General features: G+C 39.7%; 1 long non-coding RNA gene across 1 annotated transcript; it reads left to right on the top strand.

The window, feature by feature from the left end:
• Nucleotides 1-1,657: 1,657 nt before the first annotated feature.
• On the top strand, nt 1,658-4,532 carry LOC131202892 (uncharacterized). Its single transcript, XR_009156243.1, has 3 exons — nt 1,658-1,787; nt 2,441-2,563; nt 4,345-4,532. It is a non-coding gene; the product is annotated as an uncharacterized LOC131202892 (long non-coding RNA).
• The last annotated feature ends 6,197 nt before the right edge of the window (nt 4,533-10,729 follow it).

The raw sequence follows: 10,729 nt of genomic DNA, 5'->3' as shown, positions 1-10,729 counted from the left end.
ATGGAAGAATAAACCTTGTGAAGAGTGAAAGAAAAAATGGGTCTTTCCTAAGCAAGAAATCCTTTGGTTAATAAATGGCCCAACAGGTAGTATCATTTCATTTCACTCGTCTACCATACTGTCTTCCTTCTCAGATAAGCTCCGGGTGAATAAAAATGGATTTGATGTTAGTTATGTTCCAGAATTGCAACCAGGGCATATGCATGTATGCATGTACAGACATGTGTGTTAATCATGTTTGGCTTGCAAAACTCCTGATGACCAGTAGATGGCAGCAAAGAGTCTTCTGTGTCACTTTGGTCCTATCTAACTTTAGTTGTCCTTACTGTATTTTTATAGCCCAGATATGCAAATTGGTAAAAATCTGTTTCAGTGAAAATAGGAAAAAAAGAGTGATGCCCCCAATGTGCATAACTGGGAATAATAACAATTTCAGACTGCTATTACCATGTTTCCCCAAAAATATTCCCGTTGTATGGTTCCAGGTCCATGCGGCTGTCCCGGCTCCCGGAAGACAAAGTGACAAAATTAGTGGACCAGAGGAATGCTGTCAATATAATTTACTTGGACTTCAGTAAAGCATTTGATAAAGTAGACCATAACCTACTACTAGATAAAGTAGAAAAATGTGGGTTAGACAGCACCACCACCAGATGGATTCATAACTGGCTGACCAACCGCACTCAATGTGTAGTCCTCAATGGAACTACATCCACATGGAGGGAAGTATGCAGTGTAGTACCCCAAGGCTCTGTTTTAGGCCCAGTACTCTTCAACATCTTCATCAATGACTTGGACAAGGGGATAGATGGGGAACATCAAATTTGCCACCAAGCTGGCAGGAATAGCCAACACTCCAGAAGATAGGCTCAAGAAATAGAAGGATCTTGACAGACTTGAACATTGGGCTCTATCTAACAAAATGAAATTCAACAGTGAAAAAAGTAAGGTTCTACATTTAGGACAAAAAAACAAAATGCACAGGTACCAGATCACGTGAATTGTTAATACCACTTTATAATGCCTTGGTAAGGCCACACTTGGAATATTGCATTCAGTTTTGGTCGCCACGATGTAAAAAGGATGTTGAGACTCTAGAAAGTGTGCAGAGAAGAGCAACAAAGATGATTCGGGGACTGGAGGCTAAAACATATGAAGAACGGTTGCAGGAACTCGGTATGCCTAGTTTAATGAAAAGAAGGAATAGGGGAGACATGACGGCAGTGTTCCAATATCTCAGGGGTTGCCACAAAGAAGAGGGAGTCAAACTATTCTCCAAAGCACCTGAGGGTAGAACAAGAAGCAATGGGTGGAAACTAATCAAGGAGAGAAGCAGCCTAGAACTAAGGAGAAATTTCCTGACAGTTAGAACAATTAATAAGTGGAACGACTTGCCTGCAGAAGTTGTGAATGCTCCAACACTGGAAATTTTTAAGAAAATGTTGGAAAGCCATTTGTCTGAAATGATGTAGGGTTTCCTGCCTGGGCAGGGGATTGGACTAGAAGACCTCCAAGGTTCCTTCCAAGTCTGATATTATTATTATTATTATTATTATTATTATTATTATTATTATTATTATTATTATTATTATTATTATTATTATTATTATTATTAAGACTCGGCAGCAAGCGGCTGGCCCAACCGCCCTCTTCTCTGCTTCCATCGAGTTTGGAAGCCACAGAGGAAGCCATCCTCAGTGCTGGGATGGCAGCAGCATGGACTCTTCAAGGACGTGGTGCTCACCGGCTTCGCCCACAACATCCGATCCTCGGATACCACTTGGTTGGTGAGTGGTGCTCTGCCTGGCTGGACGGGGGATGTCTGCTGGGTGGGCACCAAGTGGTAAGAGGTGCTGGGCAACTGCTCTCTTGTGAGCAGGCTCTCGAAGAGCCGGGCACAGGGACCTGAGGACGCAGGCATGGCCTTGGGCGAACATCTGCCGCAGCAGCACAACACAGCAACAACCATGAGCACCCCCAAAATAATAAGACCCCCGATAATAAGGCCAAGCCTTTATTTTGGCGTTCAAAAGAAAATAAGACCCTGTCTTATTTTCGGGGGGAAACGGAAGTTAATTAATTAGGAGAGGGGAAAGTCAATACCTTATCCAAGTGAAGATGGAAGATGATGCTACAGAATGGGATCCTAATTGATAAATAGGAAGAAAAAGAGCCAATGCTCCATACCATAAGGAAGAATGACTAAACTACCAAAGCAGCTAATGCTTTAATAGGAAAAGCAGACAAAGAACTAAGTTTATACACTTAATTATTGTAAAATAATTTATTGGTTTGTAATGAGTGCGCAATTCCAAAGCCTCAAAGCAATAAAGTCACAAGAAAATAACAGTACCATTAGATACATTGCAAGGCAGGAACAAGGACAAGAACTGTTGCAATGCAGCTTAAATTCCTGAATTGATCTCTAAATGCTTTCCAGAAAAGTTGGGACTTCTGGATGAGAAGAAACCATTCCTGCTGCTTCGAAGGAAGGAAGATATTAGACCTGCCACAACTTAAACCTCTAAATAGAAACAACCCTTGGCTCCATCGGTTGAGAAAGGTAAAGTTTTATTAGAAGTCAAGTGTATTGCAAGTAATGCTAAACCAGAACTGAGAATTGTGTGCCATAATCCCTAAGTTCAACTTTTCCCTTCCTTAGTTGCCTCTCGTTGCCCACCCACATATAAGCAATCAGGTTCAGGCAAGATGTTTTCATAATGGTCAGTCCAAGTGTAGTTTGATATGCAGCTCCCTCCTTCCAGCTGAGAGACCTTGAGGCAGTGTCTCGAGGGGATACATCACTTACTTTCATTTCCCCAAGCATTCACCCCCTTCGTTCCCCTTCTCTCCAGTTCGTGGCAGTCTGTCACTGCATTGCAGCAAAGCATAAGCAAGCAGAAGGTGGCACTGACAGGAGCACCCCCCAAGAATGCCTGTCTCTATGCGCCTTCTCAACATATGGTAGCTTCAGCATTTTAACAGTTATTTAACAAGTAATAAGAGTTGAAAGGGACCTTGGAGGTCATCTAATCCAACCCCCTGCTCAAGAAGAAGACCTGTACTAGGGATTCGAATGCCGAACTGTGGATCTTTCTGATTGACAAGCTCAGTGTCTTAGCCACTGAGCCCCTCTAAGCATTGGAGATGGTTTCTAAGCCCTGAACCCAGTAGTGGGATTCAGCCAGTTCGCACCACTTCGGGAGAACCGGTTGTTAACTTTCTGATCAGTTTGGCAAACTGGTTGTTGGAAGAAATCATTAGTGCAGAGAACTGATTGTTAAATTACTTGAATCCCACCACTGCTTGAACCCCATTTGCCCTGAGAAACAAAAAGGCAGTCAATGCAACTCCCATAACATCAATGTTGTCACATGGTAATATTGGGAGTGACCTGCAAGTATCTGGGTAGCTGCCTTTTGTACCAGCAGTAATTCCTGTTTGGTCCTTAAGGGCAGCTCCAAGACAGAGTAAATTGTCACCATCTCATACAAATAAATTAAGTTACTCTTTAACAAAGAATCCCAGGCCAATTTATAAAGTCAAATCAGGATGAGGATGGGAGTTCCCCATCTCTTTGACTTCCTATGACTAGAACTGGATCATCTCTGAGAATCACATAGCAATTGCCTAAAAGTGCAGTAATCTTGTGTGTGAATTTTCCAATGGAGCAAGGATGGCCCTTGGCTCATTACTGCCACCTACAGGCCAGAATAGTAGATTTGAGCCAATCACAAATTCCACTTAATCAAAAAGCTCCAGAACGTCCGTCGTTTGTAAAGTTTCATGATGAGGACCAATTTCGGTGAAGGAATTTTCTCTGAATAAATAAATTAAAAATCGGATTTATTCCATGGAGGCAGCAGAGAAGCTCTTTCATACCATAATTCAGAACAGACCTGAAGACCTTGCCAGCTATTTCTTCCAGATCCCAGATGTGACCTGACCCAGCTGTTCCAATTTTAGATGAACATCCCTCAAATGTTATGACTGCTTTGACCAGACTCCTAAAATGCTAACTGGTTCTGTTCAATTTTGTTAGTCATAAATCGGGGGGGGGGGGCGGTATTTCCCACAGGGGAAAAGCACTGAAGTCTTCTTTCAACAGTTCCTATCTTCCACTGCTTTTGTTATTGATCCCTAACTTCCCACTTTATCTAACGTTTGAACAAACAAGGATGTCAGTGGCAGCCCTTCCATTGGCCACTTCATCCACTTCTTCCTTCCTTTCTAAGCTCACACAAGCCAATGTCTGGCAGAACTAAGTCCAATGGGCCACAGAATTTAATAATTTCCTCTTAAGTCCTCTTGCGTTCATTCAACCACTCTTGTTTCTCATTGCAGACTACTTCCCATATCCTCACAGCAGACAGACAACATGTCTACCAGTGAGCTCGAGAACATTATCGTAACATCTTCTACAAGGGAAAAGCCACCAGCATTAACTTATGTAATATAGATAGTCCTTGACTTCAACCATTCATTTAGAGAACACAGTTACAATGGCATTGAAAAAAGTGACTTAAAACAGATCCTTTTGCAACCTTCCCAACCAATTTCTGACAAACAGTCCATGGGGAAAGCTAGATTCACTTAAAAACCGCATGATTCACTTAACAACAATGGCAAAAAAAAATCAAGTGCAACTTTCAAGTGCATTGCCTTGCTTAGCAATGGAAATTCTGGGCCCAATTGTGCTCATATGTTATGTAACACTGAAAGCTTTTATTCCAGGGGTCCCCAACCCCTGGTCCATGGATGATCCTGGTCCATTGAGAAGTGGGCCACACAAGTGGTGGGCAAGTGTGCAAAGCTCCATTTGTGCAAGCAGCAGATACACAAGCAAAATCACCTCCTCCCACCTGCCAACACTGCTGGTTCTCACTGCCATAAAGACTGGAGACATATTGGACATTTGAATTCAGCAGGAGCCTTGTTAGATGATGTGCTCCTGAACGTAAACAGAGCATGAAAAGTACATAAAGTAATTTGGTCACAAGGAATCCCATTGCAAAGGTGAAGTGCTTGTGATCAAGCTGTCCTGGAGGCAAAGTGTGCACTTAGCTATCAGAAATTGCTAATGGATATTCGTGGCACTTGACGTAACACGGGAATTTACTAGGAAATACATGAGGATACAAGAACCTCACTTCTATCTTGAAGAAATATACATCTACAGAATTCTATTTTTCTTCTTAAACATAGAGTTCCCTCTGACTAACAATTAGCACGGGCAGCACGGGAAGTGCCTTCCCCTTATCTATATGTCCCCATTTGTCCTTGTGGACAAAATAGCTTATAGGTACAAAGAAAGGATGGAACAGCCAATCTGAAAGCTCTTAGGAATAAAATCTATTTTAGATTTACTAAAATCCTATTTGTGTCTATTCAGAAATAAATCCCCTGATAAAAACTATTACGGACAAGGGGATGGAAAGGGGCAGGCATTTTTAAGAAAGCTGAGGATGGTATCAAAGAGGCACTGCTGCTTACAATACACACTCAGTTTTGAAGAAGGTTCTCCTGTTAGCCCAATTTTTGCATCTTTCTTTAGCACCACAAAAGACTGAAAATCCCATTCAACAAAGCTTTAAGTGGGATGAATGTCTTCCAAATATGTGCAAAGATGCATATCATAAAATTTAACATGGGTCAGGGAAGGTACCCAAATATTTACCACTGTCCTGAGGAAATCTGTAGATAACCTTCATATTGTGGTGAAACTTGATTTCAAGTGAGACAGCCCCCCATGTTCACTCCAGTAGCCACTTCCTGTTTGTGTTACTGAGCACGTCAGAAAGCTCTGAATATCTTGATTTACAAGTCATGCTATGATGTGAGAAGAATGAAATCTGATTTCCTTGCCAACACTAACTCTGTTTGATGCAGAACATATATTCTGGACAGGAATAGACTGACAGATCAAGCCAAACATCATTTACTTTGTTCTTTCCTTTTTTTTCCCGGTGAACTTTGTATTAAATGAAGTTAAAATCTCTTTTTTTCAGTATATGTGTTGTCCTAAATTTGGCGTTTACTTTTCAAACACATTAAATATACAATCCCTATGCTTCTTTGTTTGCTTTTTAATTTATTTAAAGAAAAAAGAGAAACAAAACTTGGAAAAGCAAAAAACTGAAATTAAAAAAAATCAAACAAAAATAGAAACTACACAACAGCAAATATTCTTAAAAACAAAACTTTTGGAGTAAGCATTAGTACATGTGTAAACATAAGGAGAAATACAAAATCCTAAATATCAGTAGTCAATCTTTCTATTTAAAAAAATATATATTTGTTGAGATAGAAGTAGGTAACTAAGGCAGGAATTACTTTGTCAATATAGCTAAAAAGAAAAATAAAATGTAATTAAAACAGTGTCATAGCACAGGGCCTGGTTATCTAAGAAAGAACTTTTGTTTGCCCAACCTGCAAGATTGAGCAGATTAAGCATGCATCAGGTCCAGTGTTTGAAACTCTGTCATCTAACAACATGAAGGATATTTTATCATGTGTGGTAGATGAATTAAAAAGTAGGGGGAAATGCATACAGATTAATACACTATTTCAGAACATTTTAAATATGAATGTAGAATTAAAACCAGAGACTTTTCTTTTGGGATTAACGGACTGATAGCTAGAAAAAAACCACATCTTTTATATATTTGACAACTGCAGGCAGATTACTAGATGCTCAAAAGTGGAAAGATTCGACACTACCAACCACAGAAAAATGGTTGGTGAAGAATTTGCAGATGGCTAAACTGACTTCCTTGATTAGAGAAAAGATAATATCTACATTTGTGGCTGACTGGAAATCTCTTACAGACTTTTTGCATGAAACAAAAAAATGCACTTATAACTTGTGGATGGATGATTGTGGGGGTGGGGGGAGGGAATAGATAAAGCAAGTTATTTTTATAGCCATAGCATAAGAGATAACTTTGTAAACATATTTATATATATTTTTTATTTACATTTATATCCCGCCCTTCTCTGAAGACTCAGGGCGGCTTACAGTGTGTAAGGCAATAGTCTCATTCTATTTGTATATTTACAAAGTCAACTTATTGCCCCCCTCAACAATCTGGGTCCTCATTTTACCTACCTTATAAAAGATGGAAGGCTGAGTCAACCTTGGGCCTGGTGGGACTCGAGCCTGCAGTAATTGCAGGCAGCTGTGTTTTAATAACAGGCTATCTTACAGCCTGAGCCACCAAGGCCCTTGCCGCACAGGAAATTAGAAGTTGCTTCTTTCTATATATTTTTTAATTTCTGAAGTTTTGTCTTTTTTCTTTTCTTTTTGTCTTTCTCTTTTTAAAATTCTGTATTAAAATAAACTCACCAAAATTGCAGCGCTGAATTGCTACTTAGCCAAGATAGTTCCAGGTGCACATTGTGAAAAAGTCAGAGTTTAAAGAGAGAAAATTGATGAGAATTGTGTGCAACTGAGAATATACAGTCATAATGTAAAATCAATGCCAGGGACAGATTACAGATCAAAGGCATAGTGAAAACTAAAGCAGAAAAAATATGCTTCTAAAATTTCAAAGAAAATAGATTCAAGAGGCTTTCAGAATAAGCTAATATGATAGTCAGAGAAACATGGAGGATAAAACTTATGCCAAAAACAACAACAAAGATGTCCAGTCAGTAACTAAACTCAGATTTTTTATTTTTTTTTCAAGCAAGGAAACTCAGGAAAAAAGATCTCAGTCAAGAGTATTAACCAATAAAGTCTATGAATAAGAAAAAGAAATGGGTGATGTTTTTAAGAAGATCAGAGAAATTACTGGATCATTAAGTAGGCATATTTAAGAAAAGGAATGTGCAAAATTCATCAATCCAGGAATGGAATGTTCCAGAGAACTCCAGAATGTTTCATTTTTCTCCAGGTCATATCAAATTAAACTGTATCTGAGGGAGATGGGCAATTTAGAAATAGGATAGATAGATAGATAGATAGATAGATAGATAGATAGATAGATAGATAGATAGATAGATAGATAGATAGATAGATAGATGATAGATAGATAATCATTGGGGGATGGGGCAATTTGGTGCTTTTCTGCAATAAATCCTCCAAAACAGAAGAGGTTTGAGGCTAAGCCAACTTTGTAATGTCTCACATTGCTTTATATATATTTGCATATCTCTTCTCAAAATAATCATAGAAAGGATCTAGCAGAGACAAATGAAGTTAAAGGTAAAGGCAAAGACATTATTGAATCTGTTTACAAATAGGAGTATGAAATAACAAAACATTTGCTAAAATAGAATAGCAATAGTACTTAGACTTATATACCACTCCATAGCTTTCAAACCACCACTCAGCCTAAATAGCCTTCCTACATAAAAATATGAAACAAAGTGCTTTTAGGAAATAAACTCTTGAGTAGCAATAGCACTTAGACTTATATAGCACTTCATAGTACTTTACAGCCCTCTCTAAGAGGTTTACAGAGTCAGCATATTGCCGCCAATAATCTGGGTCCTCATTTTGCTGACTTTGGAAGGATGGAAGGCTGAGTCAACCTTGAACCGGCCAAGATGAAACTCCTGGCTGTGGACAGAGTTTGCCTACAAAACTGCATTCTAACCATTGCTCTATCAAGGCTCTTGAATATTATTATTATTATTATTATTATTATTATTATTATTATTATTATTATTATTATTATTATTATTATTATTATTATTATTATTATTATTATTTAATTTCAATATTGCCCTTCTCCCGAAGGACTCAGGGCAGTTTACAGCCAAGTAAAACACAGTAACAATACAATATACAATTAAAACCAATTTTAAAAACCCTATTCAATTTGGCCCATTAATTAAAATACACAGTAAAACCATAAAAACCCCATTAAAATTAATAATAGATTTCTATTTCATGCCAGTCCTGCACGGAAGAACAAGTACGTCTTCAGCTTGCGGCGAAAGGTCCGGAGGTCAGGAAGTTGTCGAAGTCCTGGGGGAAGCTCATTCCAGAGGGTAGGTGCCCCCACAGAGAAGGCTCTCCCCCTGGGGGTCACCAGCCGACATTGTTTGGCTGATGGCACCCTGAGGAGGCCCTCCCTATGGGAGCGCACAGGTCGATGGGAGGCAAACGGTGGCAGCAGGCGGTCCCGTAAATACCCTGGTCCTAAGCCATGGAGCGCTTTAAAGGTGGTAACCAGCACCTTGATATATTTAGGGAATTTTTACTTTACTCCAATTTATTGTGACTTTGGGCAGCCTACAGGGTAGGACAAAAAAAGCAACCACAAAACTCTTAAAAAGAAAAAAAGTTCAACAACTTGGGTTGACTAGGCCAAATCACCATATAAGGGGTCCATCAACTACTCTAAACTTGGCTAGGATTTTGATGACATCTCCACTCTGGCCTGGGATAGCCATTACTGTTGGTGAAGATATCATGCCCCAAACCAACAGATGATCTCTGTAGTGGCTTCAGGTGGACAATAAGCAGCTGCGGGGGCGGGGGGGACTTTGCAGAATCCACAAAGGAATAACTACCATTGCCCCCTACACAAAACTGGAACTGCCACTTAAAAGAGAATGTAATTATTAAGTTGCATGTTGTTCAGAAGTCTAACACTTCTTAATTAATTTAATTAAATAAAATAAATAATAACACAGTCAATTCTTTCTGAGGTCATAAAGAGTTCTAAAAGGTACCAATAAATATTTATAGCTCAGGGCTGAAATGAGGGTCCTCGGTCAGTAATGGGTTCCACTTACCTTCACTACCGGTTTGGAACTGTGAATGCACAGGCGCGGGTGCTTGCTTTGCTCGCATAAGGTGCTTCTGCAAATATGTAGAACATCTATGATGACGTCCGGGTGGGTGGTGGAGCCTCCCACCACCGGCACTACCAGTTCACCTGAACTGGGGTGAACTGGTAGAAATCAACCACTGTCCTTGGTGCTAGTGACTAGCACTAATGATGTTACCTAGTTTGTGTAATGAAATAACTGCAAGAAAACAAAGAAGGTCAGAGAGTACCAAGGACCCCACTTTCAAAAGGAGCTGAAGGCCAGCAACTAAGGCTACCAAGGCCAATGTCAGGGCTGTAAAGCTAAATAAGGTTCCTGGTTAGTATTTCAGTCTATAGTGATAAACTAAGAAGTAAAATAACATCCCAGAATAAGACAAAGAGCTTTTGCTCAGAAAACTCCATGAATGTGTTCAGAAAACCACCAGAAGCCAAGCATAACAAATAACCACACTGTTTGGTTTGTAGCAATGCTTAAGCTTTGAGAGCCAGTGTGGTATTGTAGCTAAGATATTCAACTAGGAGCAGGAAGAGTTGGGTTCTACTTCATCCTCAGCCACAGAAGCTTCCTAGATAATTTTAAGCCAGCTCTCTCTCTCTCTTTATGGATTACAAGTGGCCCAGAAAATCTATTTCATTAGGATCGTCCTCCTCCAAAACCCTGTCTAAGAAGAGCATGCTGGAGAGCTGCTGATAGGGGTCTAAAGTGGCTGGATCAAGAGATGGCTTATTTAGAAGGCTTTCCTTTCTATAATTGGAGAGATCAGTCCAATACCTGGCTATGGCTTGCCAGATACTGACAAGGGAGACAGATATTAAATACTGCACATCCAAAATGTGCTTTTCAAGAGGCAACTGGACTTTCTGGTTTTTTCTCTGAAGATGTTTCGCTTCTCATCCAAGAAGCTGAAGAAGCTTCTTAGATAAGAAGTAAAATGTCTTCAAAG

Source organism: Ahaetulla prasina, chromosome 1, assembly GCF_028640845.1.
Source record: "Ahaetulla prasina isolate Xishuangbanna chromosome 1, ASM2864084v1, whole genome shotgun sequence".
Classification (NCBI taxonomy): domain Eukaryota; kingdom Metazoa; phylum Chordata; class Lepidosauria; order Squamata; family Colubridae; genus Ahaetulla; species Ahaetulla prasina.
The sequence above is the reverse complement of the archived record's forward strand: the minus strand, read 5'-3'. Positions and strand labels throughout refer to the sequence as shown.